At 43.2% G+C, this 19695-nt stretch overlaps 1 long non-coding RNA gene across 1 annotated transcript; it reads right to left on the bottom strand.

The window, feature by feature from the left end:
• Nucleotides 1–510: 510 nt before the first annotated feature.
• On the bottom strand, nucleotides 511–19359 carry LOC122203905. Its single transcript, XR_006195394.1, has 3 exons — nucleotides 19285–19359; nucleotides 15624–15680; nucleotides 511–755 (listed from the first exon to the last, which is right to left on the bottom strand). It is a non-coding gene; the product is annotated as an uncharacterized LOC122203905 (long non-coding RNA).
• Between the last annotated feature and the right edge of the window lie 336 nt (nucleotides 19360–19695).

The raw sequence follows: 19695 nt of genomic DNA, 5'->3' as shown, positions 1-19695 counted from the left end.
CCAGAGAAGCTTCTTAATGCTCCCCCATCTGTAAGTGCAGAAAATTACTTTGTCTACGACACAGGGCTGTCGTGAGGATCAACTGAGCAGAGGTCTTATAACAATGCCTTGTACATAGTGAGCACTCGTTACAGGGAGGCAGGGTGCGAGAGGGAGGGAAAGAATAAGAAGGGAATGCAATAACATTATCAATGTTTACCTCTAGGCCACAAGATTTGCGTTTTCTCATTTTTGCTTCTTTATGTTTTTTCGATATTTTCTGTATCTTTCCAATTCTCTATAATAACCATAACATCCTTCTATGACCATTAAAACTGCCCTTTTCTTTGGAAATTACAGAATGCTACATCCTTGCTTAAGAATGGTCAGGAGCCTCCACCGGGCACAGGCCACAACCCAAACGCCTGTGCTGGCCTAGGGGGCCATGCACCCCCCACCCTCACCTCCCACTGCCCCACTTAGGCCCCAGACTGCCACCTCTCCAGATTTCTTTGCCCCCATACCCTATGTCCCTGCCATCATCTTCTCTTTTCATTGTGTCTTTTCTTGCCAGGCACTCTCGTCTCCTCTGACTTGAACTACCCCCAACTAAACCCCCGTTCACAGTTGGAGGCAGAGTTCAGATCTCCACTTCCCCGGGGGTGTTCATTGCTCCAGAGTCTGTGGGCCGGGTGGCAGGCCTGTTGGCGTCTCCAGATATTTGTAGAATCCTCAGATGTTGGAAGACAGGTGCAGGGATGTGGAGGCAGAGGAGGCTGAGAAAAGAGAGGGAGGAAATTGTGAGGCTATTCTGTGCAGGGCTCTAAACGCAAGACTCATCAACGGGGAATTTTTGAAGATTTTGTTTTTTTTGAGTAGAAGGACAGCATGATAAAAGTCACATTTTAGGAATAGAAGTTGGCAACAGTATGCAAAATGGATAGTGTGGGAGGCCAGAAAGTTGGTCAAGAGGAGGTTGGCAGGAGTTAGGCAAGAAAAGATGAGGTTTGCTCCAAGGTGGACTGGCCACCAGGGCTGTCACAGCTCTTGGGCCTGGTCTCCCGCCCTGCCGAGCATTTCCCTGTGTGGTCCCACTGACCCCCTCCAGACTTATGGCAGTTACCTTTACACATGGGACTGAGTCACATGGTTGACTGCTGAGTAGTAGAGACAGGGGTCAAGCCTAGATACATCTCACCCCAAAGCAAAGGCCACTAACTGACCTTCCCTAAGCAGCTCACAAAACACCGGGCCTTCAGCATAGAAACACTGAGCAGGAGGAAGAAAACAGGAGGGTGTGGTCAGCCCTGGAATATTCTTGAAAGTCTTCAAGTTACCAGAAACACTGTGGTGAGCAAGACACAAAATGGATAAAGAGGAAAAAGAAGGTGTTCAAGTGTCAAGGAAATTATGAAGGTTAGGAATAGAGTGAGCTCCGAAAGGGAAGCTTCCGGATGAGTGAAAGGAGCTTCTATTTTACACAGCAGGCTGCAGAGTTTTGGGACTTCATGACTTGCAGGGGTGATATAGGCTGAACATGGAAAATGGGTGGAAAGGGTTTGGACATATTCCTGGATGGCTCACTTGTAACCGATTTTTCGAAACAAACTACATATAAGTGGGAGAGGTTCCCTAACTTTAAAAAAAATATTTTTATTTACTTATTTTAAGAGAGAGAGAGAGAGAGAGTGCACAAACAGGGGAAGGACAGAGAGGGAGAGAGAACCTAAGCAGGCTCTGCATCATCAGTGCTGAGCCCGACGTGGGGCTTGACCCACAAACCAAGAGATCATGACCTGAGCTGAAATCAAGAGTTGGACACTTAACCAGGTGCCCCTCCCCCAACTTTTTGAAGTGACACCAGGGAGCGTAGGCCCACGATCTGAAGCTGTCGTCAATAAGACAGTTTAAGATAAAAAAGATGACAATGACCACAGTGTACCCGGTACCAGGCACTGTCCTAGCATCATCTCAGTCAGTTCTCATGGCAGTCATTTGAGGAAGGAATTATTACCTCCACCCTTCAGAGGAGGAAACTGAGGCACAGAGGGCTGAGGTGCCTTCCACAGGGTCACAGCTACTATACTAGCAATGCTGGGATTCCAGCCCACATCAGTAGACTCCGAAGTCAACACGCTTTCCATGATAGACACTGCTTCCCAAGTGCTTCCAAAGACCACTGAACTCACACAGAGGAGACTTCCTAATACTTTTGTGCTCTGGAATCTTCTCCAAAGGCATAAAAGAGGCCTCGTGTCATGGAAGCCGCAAGACCCCCTCTCTGCTGAGAGGGCATGGAGCCTCTTAGTCACGGCCCAACTTCCCTCTGGTTCTAGTTCTTGAAATCCGCAGTGGGGAGGGTGGCCACACTGGGTGGGCTGACCCCATAATAGAAGACTTAACACATTTTGCTTCCCTGCCCACATGCCGCCTCCTCCTCACAGCTAACCTCAGCACCACCCCCAGCAATCTGGATAGTCCCCGTGCCATTTGAGAGAACATTCTTAGTTGTTCGCAGCCTCTGGTGTTCACATAAAGCCAAAGTTAATGCTCTGGAGTGTTTCCATCATCCTGTGACAAATCTGGACTGGGTATCAGTATCGGTCCAAAGGACATAGCGTCAGGGGGAGGCAGCAGGGAAAGAGCAAAATATGGAAGATGCGTGAGATTTACAAGTACCATGCAGGAAAAAAAAAAAAATTAAAAGACCATTTAAGCAATTTGAAAAGCAGGAGCAGTGTTCAAAATGTCAGCAGTGCGTGGAGCACGGATGACGGGGCTGGAGTCATCCAAGGTGCCCTTGGGGTTGGCAGAGTGGCCAAGGGAGTGCATGGGTTAGAGCGTGTTCATGGGAGTCTGGGGCTCTGCGTCCCCATTCACCTGCTGCAGAGTCACGGGCGACTTGCTTAACCTCCGTAAGCCTCTGTTTCCTCTTCTTTCTAAGGAGGGTGATAATCTTTGAAAAAAGTCAATAATGGCCCCAGCAGCTGCCCGCTAGGCTGTGATGGGTCCAATCCTTGGATGTGAGGGGCCCCCGGCAAATATTTTTCATGGGGCCCCCCTATATGAACAATTTGAGTGGAATCTAAAAAACAGCCTCAGAAACGAAGGGTTGAAGGGGGCTAGGGGGGTGGGGGAAATAAGGAGGTTGGTAAAAGGGGAAAACTTTTAGCTCTAAGATGAATAGGGTCTGAAGATATAAGGTATAATATGGTGACTATAGTCGATACAATACAGTGTGTAACTGACATTTGCTAAGACAGTAGAACTTAAATGTTCTCACTAAAAAAAAAGGTGCATATGTCAGGTGATGGATGTGTTAACTAGCTAGGTGGGGGTGGGGGGAGGCGGAGATCCTTTTACAATGTAGACGTATCTCAAAGCATCACAACGTACACTTTAAATGTCTTACAGTTGTGTCAGTTATACCTCAATGGAGCTAAAAAGAACTTTTAAATTAAAATGTGCATTAGAAAATAAATAAAGCACTAAATGTAAAAAAACAAAAGCAAAAATCAGTTTCAGTCGCTCTAGATTGGCATGCCAGCACCCTTCTGGAAGCTTGGACCCACACAGTTGTACAAAAGAAACCCTGTATTGGCTGGTGGGAACAAGCCGCTTGCCAGGCGGCCCTCCGGGAACAGGTGCCCGGACACAGGCCGGCAGATGACCACATGGGCCCGGGAGTCGTCTCGAGCTCCTTGGGGCATCAGAGCAACCCTGCGGTCAGGGCAGAGATTCAGAGTGCTCTGAGGCAGGGGAAACAGGACCTGGAGCCCACATGAGTTCCAGCCCAGGCTCAGGGTGCCCCTGCACGGTGGCACAGACAGCCCTGGCCAGTCTCAGACACTGGGGAGGCGCTTAGAAAATTCCAGTCGTGCTGCTCCAATGTGAGAGGCCCTCAGAGGCACAGAGCCTGGATCTGGGGCCCGGGTCTCCCAGGTCTAGACAGCACTGGCTGCAGTGCTCCTAAGGGAACATAAACATCACTCACAGGATTAAACAATAATCAGAAAAGGTCACTCCATACTTGTGTTGGAACAAACCAGCCACCAGGCCACTTGTGACTAGGGATGACCCAAGACAGACAGAAAGACACTCAGCAACCACAGACATAATTAACGTGCCCCTCTTTTGGCTAATTTGTGTGACCACTGCTTCTCTATGATGGAGCTTTATCTACTTTAACCCGTCATCCTCCTGGACCGAAAAATGAAAGAAGAAAGAAAGAAAGAAAGAAAGAAAGAAAGAAAGAAAGAAAGAAAGAAAGAAAGAGGAGAGGAGAGGAAAGAAAAAAAGTACCAAGATGTCCAGTCATCACATTGCCCTTGTGCCTAGACGGCTCCCAGCCCCTCCTGAGTTTCCCCCAGCACAAGCCCAAATCCTATAATAAACTCTTCCAACTCCCTCATGTGGTCCCTTGCTATGTGTTCTCTTGCAGCAAGGTAAATAAATCTAACTCTGTGTGACTAGAGGGTGTTCCTGGTGGTCTTTGGTGGGCAGCAACCCATCTGACAGGGCTATTGTAAAAGCTTACACAGACGCTGGAGTCCAGAGCCCTATCATTATTTTGGTGCTTCTCAGTCTTTCTGTCCTGCTCCCTACTACTCTAAAGCAAGTGAGGTCTATGGACCAGTAACATGGGCACGACCATGGGCTTGTTTGAAATGCAGACTCTTGGGGCGCCTAGGTGGCTCAGTTGGTTAAGCGACATACTCTGGATTTCCTCTTAGGTCATGATCTCACGGTTGTGAGATCGAGCCCACATAGGGGTCCATTCTGAGCGTGGAGCATGCTTGGGATTCTCTCTCTCCCTCTCTCTCTCTGTGACTCCCCTGCTCACACACACTCTCTCTCTTTCTCAAAATAAATAAACATAAAAAAGAGGGGAGACTCCAGGGTGGCTCCGTCAGTTAAGCATCTGACTTCAGCTCAGGTCATGATCTCACAGTTCATGAGTTCAAGTCCCGCGTTGGGGTCTGTGCTGACAGCTCAGAGCCTGGAGCCTGTTTCAGATTCTGTGTCTCCCTCTCTCTCTATCCCTCCCCTGCTCACGCTCTGTCTCTCTCTCTCTCTCTCTCTCTCTCTCTCTTTCTCAAAATAAATAAACATTTAAAAAATCTAAAAAAAAAAAAATTTTTTGATATTTTTGTTCAAATGTCAGGGGGTGGGGGTTTGCATTCGTATCATTTTTGTTTCCAAATATTATTTATCTGGCTCTCTGAGTTTTTCAGCACTTCCTTAAATTTTTGACCCAGGGGAGTTTCTCACTCATCAGGCTGCTAAACTCTCAGAAGGCCTTTAGCAAACATGTGGGTGTGGCTTGTGGAGTTAGATTGCCTGGTTCAGATCCGTGGTCTGCCACTTCCTCGCTGTGTTCTTTGGGGCAAGTTGGTTAAGCTTTCCAGCTTTAGTTTCTTCTTTGTATGATAGAGGTGGCTTTTAAAGTTCCATCCTGTGCAAGTAAAGAAAGACCGATATGCAGTCCAAATGCATAGCTGGGAGGTCTGGTTTAACCCAAGGATCAAATTCAAATTATCAACAAGATGGGCAGCGTTTTCCTGGAGTAATCCTCTATAAATGAAAATTTATTTATTTATTTTTATGTTTATGTTTTAGCTCACGAGAGAGTGCACACGTGCAAGTAGGAGAGGGACAGAGAGGGGGAGAGAGAGAATCTTGAGCAGCCTGCACTCTCCGTGCGGAGCCAACTGGAGCTCAATCCCATGACCCTGGGATCATAACCTGAGCCAAAAACAAGAGTTGGACACTCAACCAACTGAGCCATCCAGGCGCCCCTATAAATATAAATGTTTTTATTAAATTTTTAAAACTGTTTATTTTGAGAGAGAGAGAGAGAGAGAGAGAGAGACAGCATGAGCAGGGGAGGGGCAGAGAGAGAGGGAGAAAGAGAATCCCAAACAGGTTCCGTGATGTCAGCACAGAGCCCAACTGGGGGCTCAAACTCACAAACCGGGAGATCATGACCTAAGCCAAAATCAACAGTCGGACACTTAACTGACTGAGCCACCCAGGAGCCCCTGATAGAAGTTTTAAGTGCACACATGTAATCATATCGTATACACTGTTGTTTTAGGTCACTCTTTTCTTTCTTCCATTCCCTACCCTTGTGATCCATATTAACGTACCTAATATTATGTTTCCAAATTTTCCTCCATGTCCTTATAATGAGTTGCAGACACAACATACACACGCGTATGCATTTACGCACATTTGGGTTTGGGGCTGGGGACATTGCTTCACAAACACAGGATTATATTAATGCTTTTCTGCACTCATGTATAAACAGTGTCTTGAAGAAATCCCTCCAAGCCACTTGGTGTACCTCTCTTTTTTTCTTTTTTCACTGACAGTACCCTAGTCCTTGATGTGGCCTACAATCACCCATCCTGTATTAATGAGGATTCATTTATTTTCTAATCTTTGCCTTTCTGGATATTGCTATAAGTAGACATCCTGAGGCATACATTCTAATACTGGAGCTCAGTCTTCCCTCTGCTAAAGTTGGCATAAATGGAAACATCCAGTTTGGACTCTTTTGTGTCTGGATGATTCTGTCAGCACAATGTTTTTGAAGTTAAACCATGTTGTTGCATGTAGAATATGTTCCTTTTTACATCTGAGTACTATTCCATTGTCAGCACATACCACAGTTTGCCTATCTATTCTTCTGAGTATGTATATTTTAAATTGTAATGGATAATGCTAGATTTCTTTCTTCAAATGCTATAAAATTCACATACCCACCAATGGCATATGTTGTAGTTGTTTTTAATTTTGACTGACCTGCTGATCGTGACATGACATCTTGTTATTACTTAATTTGCATTTCCCCACCCATGGTAAATTCAAGCATCTTTTTTTTACACTTGTTGGCTCCCTGGATTTGTGTTTCTATAAATTGCCTTTTCATATTCTTTGATCATTTCTGTTGAGCTGCCAATTTATAAAATTTCTTTCTTTTTATATAAGTTCCTTTATTCTTATGTAATTGATTCCCATATTGTATAAATACTTAAATACTCGCCACTGCAAGTATTTTGTCCCAAATCTGTCATTTGTATTTTGATTTTGTTTATATATCTTTTACCATATACATTTTTAATGTGGTCAGATATATCTTTTCTTTTAGAGTCTTTGTGTTTTCCAATCTTCTTAAGATTTCCTTGTCCATAGATTGTACACAAAGTCTCCTAGATATTGCTGCAATATTTTGTCCTGTTTTATTGTTTACCATTACAAGTGTACTCTCTGGGGGAATGTATTTTTGTATATGGTGTAAAAGAGGAGTTTGGTTTTATTTTATTTCAGATGGATACCCTGTTATACTGGTCTCATTTTTAAAACAATTTATTATTTCCCCACTAAATTGCACTACCACATTTGATATATAATGTACATTAAATGATCATATATAAGACTACTTCTGGATTCTCTTTTCTTTTCCACTGATCCAATGATTTTCTCATTCTCACACTAGTAAGATATTTATTTCATAATGGTCTTATAGTATATTCTGATGCAATGGTAAGACAACCTGTTCCTGTTCTTTTTTTATTCTTTTCTTGGTTATTCTTGAGTATTTCTTTTTCCTTATGAACTTTAAGATAATTTTATCTAGCCTCCATATCCCCCAACAAAAAAAGCCTGCAATTGTAACTGCAATAACATCATCCTTATGTATTTAGGGGGAGAATTAATAGTGTCGTGATATTCCGCTTTCTCACCAAGGATGCGACATGTCTTTCCGTCGGTCTGACTTTGTTTTGTGGCCCTTAGTAAGATCAGTTTTATTCATAGAGATGCATTTTTATTATTAGCTGTATTCTCTGATATTTTTGCTCACTATTTTATACATAGAATATTTTTCTTTTCCATTTCTATATGATTATTTTTAGAGTAAATAAAAGCTAACAATTTATGTATTATATCCTGATTCTTAAATTTTCTTATTAATTATAATGCTTAAAAAAACCACTAGGATCTCTTGAATTTTATATCATGGGCAAAAATGCACAGTATTTATTTCTCTTTTCAAGTGTTTATTTTAGTTACTCATTTTCTTTTTTTATTACATTTACTAGATCTCCCAAGACAAAGTCAAACTGTAATGGTCATAATAGGCTTTTCCGTCTAGATCTTGATTTTTAATGAAATGGTTGTATTTATTTTATTTTTTGTTTTTTTAATTTTAGAGACAGAGAGCAAGTGGGGGAGAGGGGCAGAGGGAGAGAGAGAGACTCCCAAGCTGGTTCCACACTGAGAGCAAAGCTGGATCAGCGGTGGAGCCAGGTGCCCCTAAATAGAATGGTTTAATTGTTGTTATGAAGACAATTAGTGGAGGATTGTGGGAAATATTTTTATTATATTTAAGTGCTTTCCTTATAGTCATCTTTTAGTTAGAGTTTACTTAGGAATGTCTACTGTATTGCATGTCTTTTAAGCATCTATTGATAAAATCCTATCAATTTTCACCCCTTAATTTGCTTAAGTCCTGATATGTTAAACAATTTCCTGATATCAAAATACTTTTACATTCCTGAATAAACTCTAATTGGTTTATTGATATGGTGTTTGGCTGAATTCTAATTAGAATTTTTGTATCTATATTTATAAGTAAAATGCAGCTTTTCACAAAGGAGATTTTCATAAATTTCTGCAGAAGAATTATATCGTCTGACACCTACCTTGAATATTACCACAATGAATCTTTTTTTTTTTTAATGTTTATTTGTTTTTGAGAGAGAGAGAGAAAAAAAAAAGAGCATGAGCAGGGGAGCGGCAGAGAGAGACAGAGACATGGAATTCAAAGCAGGCTCCGGGATCTGAGCACAGAGCCCAACCCGGGCTCGAACTCATGAACTGTGAGATCATGCCCTCCGTGGAAGTCGGACGCTTAAGTGACTGAGCCACCCAGGAGCCCCCGACAGTCAATCTTATTAGAAAGTATTTATACGTATTGGGATGATATCAAGATGAAAGTAGCAGATACAAGTTTTCCAAAATTCTAACATTTTCCTGTGAAAGCTTTAACTGCATCATTGGCAACAAATACTGCCAGTTGCTTGCCTGGAAGATATAGGCCAGTTACCTAAGTATCAATAACCAGAATTTGTCTGTCGATTGTTCTTTCAAGTAAAAATAGCATTCCACGAAAATGGGAGAAGTGCATCTCGGAAACTCAGTCACACAGACGCTTTTCCTTGAGACAACCTTCATACTTCAGTATGCAGCCGAAGTGCTTTCCACACACTTTGCAGCTAGCCCCGCAGAATACTAAAGAGACATGCACTCAAGGGCCGAGGTTTCATAAAACTAATGATTTTTACTGCTTCATGAAGGGCAGTCTTGAGTGAACAGACACTTTTTAAAACTGAGTGTATGGCACTGAAAAACTGTGACCGCTGGTACTCCTTGGTGTTGGTGCCTTTATTATCAGTAAGGCACCAACAGTTTTACCCACCATTGCGTTTACACCATTCATGCAAATGTCAACACAGTGAAAAAAGCAGGTAACAGCTCAGTATCATTTTGAATACAGGCTTGGCCTCACAGAACTCCTGAAAGGGTCTCAGAGACCCTCAGGGTCCTGTGGAACATGCTTTAGAAACCACTGCTCTGGCCAGATTGAGCTCCATTTCTGTTTTTTGAGAGAGCCAAACTCTTTCCCACCTCAGGGACTTTGCACATACTGGTCCCTCTGACTAGAATGCTGATCCCACACTTGACCTGGTCAACTTTCTTCCTCACGCTTCAGTTTCCAGTTCAAATGACTCTTTCACAAGGAAGCTAATCCTGGCCTACTGCTCAGTTAAGCTCAGTCCCCAGGTGCGGTGCTTTCAGTAAACCTTGGTATTTCGAGCATAGCTCTTATTACAATTTTAATTTACGTGTTACTCAGGTGTTTATCCATCAAGGTCTGCTCTCCCAGGAGTGTAAGCTTCTCGATCCTGTGCACCTTTTCTGTTTCAGTGTCCCTCTCACCCAGCACAGTGCACCCAATCACTATTATTGAATAAATGCATGGGGGAATGATCTGGTTTGCCTATGACTGGTTGGCTCACGTGGTAAGCTCGAAGGGCTGAAGCCAAGGTCGCGGGTTGGACCTACCGCACTCCTTGCCTGTTGTCTACTCCAACCATCAGATTTTCCTTCCCAAAGCAGTACTGCAGGTGAACTGGGATGAAGGGCGTGGATGAATAAAGGCAAATCCAATCCTGTTCATAGGAAAGGCATTCAGAGCTTCCTCCCGAATAATTTCTTGTGGATTTGTTGTCCTCTGCAAAGCCAGAAAGACAACTACAGCACTTCCCCGTCATCGGAGACCTACTTAAACTTCCTGAGACTGTGAAATCTTTCTTATTTGTTCATTTACTGAAAATCCCCTGGTCCCCCAGCAAATACACACGCCTTGCAGAACCTTGAAAAGTCATCGGAAACTATCCAGCAGTTATGAGCCATAGTTTAAAAACCTCTGAACTAACAAAATTATCATTCCGTCCCAGATTTAAACTGAATTGTGGTGATTATAGCGTATACTCTGCAGTTCTGGTTGAGAGGGCAATTTAATTAGAAGCCTCTATCTTGAGGCTAACTCCACCCCATACCCCCTCCCCCCAAAAATAATTCTTTAGGATGAAATTTCTAATGCTGTCTCTCAGCCTGAAGGTATGTTTTCTTGTAGAAAGTTGAGTAAGATTCCATTTAGGCTATTTTTAAAACTCGAGAGAAAGGGCAAAAGGGGGGATTTCACCACTTCAGAAATCATTCAGATACTTTTTTACTATTTTTTCCCCAAATGCAAACTGCTTCCTTTAGAACTTTCAAGTTGTCCTTTTTAATGCCTTTGACATGTTTGAAGAAATTTGGTAGAGCTGTAATGAAGTCGTTGACAAAGTGTGTATTACTCAGATGAAGATTTTTTTCCCTCTCTTTAAAAGAAACTTGCATGGAAATGCTACCTGTGGAATGATGATCAAAATCAAATCTATGAATAAAAGTGTGTGGGGGGGGGGTGTACCTATAATAGGCGCATAACATCTTACCAATGAAAAGTCATTGGTTAATCACATGGTATTTGCTAAAAATGACCTTAGAAATCATTTGGCCTGAGTCTTGTTTTACAGGGGAGAAAACTGGGGCCCAAGGAGGTACAAAAATGTTTTAGTCGCGATGAAAGACAAATGAATAATCCTGAAACACGTGCCCTTTTGCACATGTTTAATTAAACATGTTTAGTTAAAACATGTTTCACACCAATAATTAGCAAAAGTAAAATCGACAGCCACTGGACCATTCTAGAGGGAAAGGAGGGCCCCCAGCCTGGGAGGGTTAATTCCCACCATCTTGGCAGATCACATGCTAAGGGTGGGGGTGGGGGCCAAGAGCATCATCGTGGCAGCAAGTTGATCCATGGGGAGCGCTTCTCTGTCTTCTTTCAATCCAGTACAGGAAAAGAGTTCTGCCAACAAGTTCCCGGGCCCAGAGAGGGGACCGAGGGGCTGTCTCCTTTATGGGTACCTGGGTACAGTCGTGGCTTCATCAAAAGCAGCCAAGAATTTGGGGGCCTAAATCACATATGTACTAACAATCCATCATTCTTTTCAAATCACATCACTAAAAAGCAGTCACATGCATAAAATTCAAACACGGCATTCAAGCCTGAATTCAAATAAATGTCAAACTGCATTGGGGTTTTTTTTTAAATAATTTACTGCGCTCAACTAACGTAAGGGAAGGTCAGGTGGCAAAGGTACATTTCACCGCAAAGGAGCATTTCCTTGGAAGGCCCAGGTTCCACAAAGGGAAAGGTTTAGGACCATGACCAATGCATTTGGATAGTTAGTGGTAGAGTTGGCCTATAGTGCAATTAAAGAGGATATTATAATATGAGTCACACCACACAAAATTGCCGAAGTTTGACTTTCCTGAGCCCCCCCACCCCCAAAATTACAGCTCCATGTAGTTCCATCTCATATTTCAAATGCACCTTGGTAGGGAGGCGGTGACTCTAGAAGCATGGTGTGTATTTTCACGATGATTAACCTGACTAGCATTAAGTTTTTGTGACAGACACCTCAAAACCTACGACGTTAGAATCAAAGACTAGAATCAAATTAAGGAAAGTCAGTCAAATCCTAAGGAAAAAATCAGAGAGCCATAAAACACAGTACACTGCAGCTACTTTCCACGTTCCGGTTTCCAAGCGCAAAGGATGACAGAGCACTGTATCCCAAAGGAGAAGGGATCCTTAGCTCAATCAAGGAAAGTTCTAGAAGCGAGTGGAGCATAAGACAGGCCTTGAAATCTTCAAAAGATTTATAGAAAGAAGGAGAGGTGATTAAGGAAAGAGGAAGAAGCATCACTATGTCCCACTCTGTATCTTTGCTTGGCCACAGGGCTTCCTGACCGTTTCTGGAACCCTGCAAGTTTCTTTTTTTCCCTGCTACAGGGCTTTCCCACTGGCTGTTCCCTTTGGAGTGTTCTTCCCCCTCATCTACCCAGGGCTAGTTCCTGTTTCTCAGTAAATATTAAATGTCATTTCTTCAGAGAATCCTTTCCTGACTGCTCAATCTAAAACAGCCTTCCCTCTGGTTAACCTTTCTCTATCATTTTCTTTTCTTCGTAGAACTTACCAATATGTAAAATTATTTTTTTATTTCTTGTGATTTTTTTTTGGTATTTTGGGGGGTTTTTTTGGTATTTTTGGGGGGGGGCCTCCAAGCCCCATCCTAGGTTAACCTCTTGAGAGCAAGGCTTTGCTGGAACAGTGCCTGGTGTATAATAGGCTTAGGCTGTCAGGATGCTCTTGACTGCAAGCAACAGAAAGCCCTAATTCAACTAGCTTAAGCAATAAAGGGGTTTTACTGGCTCACGGACCTGTAAAGTCCAGTGTCCCATGTCATCAAGGAAAGATCTAGTGTCTTCTTTAGTTCCAGGCTTCACATGCATGCATACATCATCCAGGAGAGGCAACATTTCTGTCCTAGGATTCAAGAATCCAAAAGTCTGATTGGCCTGGTTTGGGTCACTCTGCATGTTCTCCCCAAAACAATGATGGTAGCAGGAATGGGGATGTGCTAGGCCAGAGGGACTATGTGAAGAAGTGGAGACCATCAGGAAATGCCGGATGCCGTCAGGAAGGGGAAATGGGGAGACAAAAGCACCCATACTTCACCACCGAAATGTGCAGGCATGAAGACGCCTGGAACCGAGAGGGGGCTTCTCATAGGGTGGAGGAGCAGTGTCATTGGGCAGTAGGCAGAGTGGCTAAAATGGGGCTGATGTTGGAGATCTTAAAGGAAGAGGAGGGCAATCATCATTCGATAGGCAGCAAGAAGCCACTGAAGATTTTGAGTAGTGGCATAACAGCATGAAGTAGTGTTGAGGAAGATAGGTCGGCTGCAGTTTGCAGATGTAGTGAGAAAAATGTGGGGAGTGGGGAGGCCAATGAAGAGTTTGTCTAGGCACTGGGGAAAGGCCCAGGTCAGACATTAGATATGAAAGAATGTCAGAGATAGAAAAGGTGTGCAAAGCAAAGATGAGCCAGAGGTAGTGGCTGATTGGATATAGATGATGAAAAAGGAATGAATGAAAGATGGTCTGCCATGTCCCTTCTTTCAACTCCCTATGCTCCTCAGGCACGCCCAGGGGCCCCACCTATCCCGGCATCTTCCCCGCCCCCGCCCCTCTCTGCACCTCTCACCCTCTCTTTCACTGCAGAACTCACCACCAATTATAATGGCCTATGCATTTGTTACCTCCTCATTGCCTTCCCCACCAGAACTTGGCTCTGAGATCAATGGCCGGCAAGGGTCTGGGTCCAGGTCTGGATTCAAAGGAAATGTAGTGAGTGAGCCATTAGTAGGCAAAGATGCTGGGAAAGAGAGATGGTTTATGGGGAGAAGATAGCGCCTTTGATGTGGGGCAAGTTGGGTCTCTGGACGACATCCAAGTGAAAATATAAAGAATTTAGAGCTTTAGAGATCTCAGTCCAGTGTTTTCCCAAAGTGAAGCCCATTTTCCCTGGCCTGGAACCTCTTACCTCTGCCTCTTCTCCTCCTTTCACTTGTCAAGACTTGGTTCCTCTGCCTGCCTCACCTTCTTTCTTCTTAGAAATCTCAATAGGGATTTTAAATAGCTTGCAATCCATAGTTTTATTAGATTGAGAAATGTTGGCCCTAATAAGTCCCTTTATTTTACAAATTAAATATATATAATATAATATAATATAATATAATATAATATAATATATATGGACTATATATTCTATATATATTATATATACATATATATATGTATATATAATATATATAGTATATTCCAGAGATCTAAGTGACTTACTCAAAGTCACACATCTAGGAAGGGAGAAAACCTGAACTAGAATCCATGCTTTTGTTTTAAAAAACTGCTGTTCCTTAGCTCATATTCAGTACAGAAGTGTAGGTCAAGCTCTGGGAATGGGTTGCCTGAAATCCTGAATTTCTTAATTCCTTTCTGGAACCAATTCTTCTACAAAGAGGCCACAGAAAGTACACAAGGACCCTCAAATGCATATTTTGTTCCTTTTTAACAGGGACTAAAATGTGTTGTGGGGAATACATGACGGCACCATGACAGAAAGAGTTGGCTTTTTCAGTGCCTTTTAATAAGAGAAAGTGTGCTCACAAACCTACTCTGCATTAACAGTTATTTTTTTTTTAAAAAACATTACCAAAGATCAAAATAGCCAGCAGGTTGGCGTTCACAGCAGCTCTGGCCTGCCCCCTTGTGCACAATTCATATTAGTGCATTTTTTTCAGGGCAACTCCGGGCAGGGGTGAAGGTCAGACTCTTCTTCACTTTCACCTTCCTTCCTCTCCCCCCACATCATTCCTCCTTCTCCCCTTCCTCCACTCACAGCCCAAATGACAGAATCAGCTCAGGGAGAGCTTGGAATTTTATGTGACCGTGAAATCCACCTCCCCTCCCCTCCCCCCAGTGTTGAGCCATTCAGTCAACAAGTGGTTTGTGGAGCAAGTAGAGAGCACTGAATCCAGGGTTAAGGGCATAGGTAGCCCCTGACTTCACAGAGCTTCCAATCTAACAGGGAAAGCACACAGTGATGAGTAATCACTGGCCTGAAAGAGCAATTATCAGCAATTACCAAACTAATAAATAGCACCCCCATATTAAAGGGAAAAAAAGAAATGAGTTCATAAACACCGCTTTGTGAAGAATTCTCTTTTCAGTTAGGTGATGGGCATCATTTCAGGTGTTTGAGGATTAGTGCTATCCAGTAAATGAAGTCTCTCTCTTTTTTTAAACATCACTTTTTTAAATTTTTTAATGTTTATTTTACTTTTGAGAGAGAGAGAGAGACAGAGTGTGAGTGGGGGAAGGGCAAAGACAGAGGGAGACACAGAATCCAAAGCAGGCTCCAGGCTCTGAACAGTCAGCACAGAGCTTGACGTGGGGCTTGAACCCGCAAACCACGAGATCATGACCTGAGCCAAAGTCAGACACTCAGCGAACTGAGCCACCCAGGCATCCCTACCTTCATCTCTTAATAGTGCTATCAAATGTTTAGTTTTAGTATCTGTCGTGTCAGATTAACATGTTATAGTTTTTCCCCTGAAACTTACCTTCAGCAAATGGAGGCTCCAGGGTGACTTTGGTGAGCCCAGCTCACTGGAGAACAGCTGAGGATGAAAAGAGCATGCTCAATAAATACTTGCCACCTGCCATTGGGTGGCTTTTAGCCACAATAATTAATTCAGCCATCAGCTTCGTCATTGCACAAAATCTTAGTGCCTACATCATGCCAGACATTGTGCTAGGGTCTGAGCATGAGGGGAAAACAGAACGAAAAACCAAATAAGAACCAACAAAAAACCCAGTCTCCCCTCAGAGAGCTCAGAGCTCTGAGAGAAAGGGACAGAAGCAAACAGATAATCACAATCTTGTGGGGTTTGCTTTTGAGGACCACTTTATGACAAGGGCAGCATATACAATATACCACCGGGAGAAGGAGGCATGATACGTAAGACGATTTTGGCTACAGATAACAGAAATGCAGCTAAAAATGACTTAAATGCAAAGGCCACTGTTACCTCACAGAACAGGAAGTCCAGAGGTGCACTCTGGGGCCAGTGGATTTGGCGGCTCATCCAGATGGATGCGTGTTTCTGTGCTCCGTGCTACCATTTGCAGTCTGGCAGTGTCTTCCCTTAATGATAGAGAGTGCCATGACCGGTGAGGAAGGGGCATTTCCTCTCAAGCTTCTGTTTTACGAATCCCCACCCACCCTCAGACATCTTCTTTGGTTCCATTGTCCAGGACTGGGTCCCATGCCCAGGCCCTAGGGCAATTACTGCCTGGCAACACAAGACCTAGATAGTTGATTCCAGCCAGACTCCCTCAAGTACATGGGTTTGAGAAGCGTGAACACAACCAGGTTCTAAGAGCAGTGGAAATTGAGAGGTATGGATGTTCTTAGACAACCTGTAGGCTCAACCACAGAATATCTGTGTCACCCCCCACCAAAATGTTAGCAGCAGGAAGGAATATTATGGAAATTGGTCGTTTTCTTCTTTTTGTTTTTGTTTTTCCAAATTTCCAAAAGTGAGTATGTAGTCTTTTTATAATCAGAAGTAAAGAAACAAGCAGTACTTGGGGACATTTGTTAGGGAAACACCCTACTGGGAAGCGTGGAGTAGGAACACAAGTAGCATCTGATGTAGTTCCTGCCCAAAATGAGCTTAGCATCTCCTCAGGACACAGTAAGCCATTTGTAAACAAGTATAAGGTTCTGCTTCCAATTCCAATGTGTGGGTTTAGAAGAGTTTCTCACACCAACAAGCAGCTCTAAGACACCAGCTGGACGTCCAACAATTCAACCTACTTCTCACACTGTCTCCCTGGAGATGGTGTCAGATCCCACAGGTTAAGGGATCGGTCCTACAAGGGTGCCCCTTCCTTCAGATACCGGTCACAAGCCTAGGTGGCCCGTTGACTATAGGTTGCAGGTTCCCATGACCTCCTCTTCAGGTTCAATCAATTTGCTAGAGCATCTCACAGAACTCAGAAGGACATTTTACTTACTAGATCACTGATGTATTATAAAAGGATATAACTCAGGAACCGCCAGATGGAAGGTGCAGAGGGCAAGGTATGTAGAAAGGAGTGCGGAGCTCCTACACCCTTGGGGTTCACCACTGTCTCAGCACCTCGAGACCTTCACCAACTTGGAAGCTTTCCAAACCATGTCGTGTGCTTTTTGATTTTTATGAAGGCTTCATTATGTGGGCCTAAATGACTAAATCATTGACCGCTGGCAATAGATTCAGCATCCAGCCTCTTTTCCCTCCCTTAGAAGGTGGGGGGGGTGAAGACTGAAAGTTCCAACCCTCTAATCACATGGCGTGGTTGGTCATCCTTAGGTGAGGTCCCAAAGTCATCTCGTCAACATAACAAAAGACACCTTTATTGGGCTCATATGAAGTTCCAAGACTTTTAGGAGCTCTATGCCAGAAATGGGGACAAAGACCAAACGTATATTATAAGTCACGCCAACACAACAAAGAAACCATATATTCACAACATATCTGGACTACATTTTTTTTCCTGGTACTGCAAATTAGATACCAGAACAGTATCAATTATGCCGAGTCTGCCAAATAGACAGTAATTTTGTGAGAATTCAAGGAGAGCAAAGGATGAATAGAGCTCCCATCTATAGCCAAGAAGAAATAGACACTGACTTTTCAAGGACTGTCAAATGCTAGTCTTCCTATTCTTAAAGAAACACTGAAAAGGGCAGCATCCGAACAAAAATGTGGTTCTTCTATGTGTAACTTTCCAAATGTCAATAGAATGCAGCTCCTTCGGTTCTAAATCATAACAACCCTGACTTGGAAAACAGTTGAAAGGGAGCACCGACTGGATTTGCCCCACATCAAGTCCTGTATAGGACTAGAAATAAAATGGGCCAACAGGTCGGGCTTGGAACACTTTCTCGCCTTAAGGTCCTTCCGCATTCACATTTATCTTCATCAGAGAATCTGAGTGTCTGAGAAAGAGGAAGACCAACGCGTTGTTTATTCCGATAACCTGTTTCCTTGAGCTCTTGACCTATGGTTCTCTAAAGGTGGAGTTAGAGGTGGTAGTTGGAGTGCACCCAGTCTCTGGAACGTGAGCTCCAGTCCACTTGGCATGCTTCCTTGAAACCATATGGTCACCAGATTCTATCCTAGGAAAACACTGCCAAGGTGAGTTGTTTCATCTCCCCGATCCATTCATTTGGCCTCTTTGGAGGAACAGATTTCCCACGGTATCTGGACGTTTGCTTTAAGCCATTTCACTCTCATGCTGTAGAAAGACCCACACTAGTACCTGAGTTTGCCGCCAGAAAGAAATACGAATAGGATTTTTGCTTTTGTGAAATGCTAAACGCATCTGCTTTAGATCGTTTCGGCTTGCCAGTGCTTTCGTAGGAACGCTCTACTTTCAGATAGTGGGGGAACCTGTATACCTTCTTCGAACCCCATGAAAATCTTTTACGCTTGTGTAACACCTGGTAATTTCCAAGGGCATTCCCACCTACTCTGCACAACCACTTGTAAGGCAGCTGTCCCACTTTTTGTACAAATGAGAAAAAAATAAGATTTAGAAAGATGAAACTACCTGTTGAAGGTCACATGGCTTTGAGTGGCAGAGTCCATTTTTCTTAACGTCAGTCTTCTTATTCATGCAAGTTACTCATCAACACAGTCTTGATACTCAGGCATAGGAAGTACCAGTCAACAAAGAAGCACTACGTATTTATGCTGTGTTGAGAAGGGTTAGATTTCAGAAGTTCTCATGGACTTTAGGTCTTTCTTTTCTCTTTTTTCTTTTCTTTCTTTCTTTCTTTCTTTCTTTCTTTCTTTCTTTCTTTCTTTCTCTTTTCCCCTTTCTCCCACCCTCCTTATCTATCTGTCTCTCATTGCTTAAAAAGTGCACAGCTGCAGTGTTTGGAATAAAAACAAATACATTAAACTAAGTTCTGTCTTCCACCCACACTCTCTATTGCCTTATCCATTTTTGGTTCAATTATAACCAACATATGGGAGACATGGACACCGCATTCAAAATGCCAAAACCACTTTCTACCACATAGGAGACTGTGGCATAGTTTGAAAAATTAAATGCATTAAAATTATATTGTTGGCCACTTAAAATACCTCTCATCATTTATAAAACATTATCCCCTTTGGTCTCTCATAGTTTTAGCTCAGTAAGTATCCAATGGAAGAGAAGACTTACTTGCTTATCCTGATTTTCCCATATCCAGTTTCAAAAGCGAAATTGTCGGTGTCCCTGCTCATTGAGAGACCTTCCTCCCCAAACAAAGCAAGAGAGAGAAGTGTGTTGAGAAGCTTCAGCGATGATATGCATCTTTGTCTGGGCAGTTGACAGCATAAATTCCTCTTGGTTGACATCACCAGCTCTGTGGATTATTGCAATGCCTGGTCCTTGACCCTGAATATCACAGTACTCAAGACATAACCTATATTTCCAGCTGTGTTTTCGAATGGGCTCAGCCTGGAGAAATGACCTTGAAAGATTCTCTTGGAATGGCCCATTTGTTTAAAACGCATGGCCCCCCTCTCGAAGGTGTTAAGTGAGCAGAGAAAGATGAATTCAGCAGTTCCTATTCCTTCCCCTTCCTTTACT

The sequence above is a fragment of the Panthera leo genome, chromosome D3 (assembly GCF_018350215.1).
Source record: "Panthera leo isolate Ple1 chromosome D3, P.leo_Ple1_pat1.1, whole genome shotgun sequence".
Classification (NCBI taxonomy): domain Eukaryota; kingdom Metazoa; phylum Chordata; class Mammalia; order Carnivora; family Felidae; genus Panthera; species Panthera leo.
Note: the sequence above shows the minus strand (reverse complement) of the source record. Positions and strands in the feature narration are given on the sequence as shown.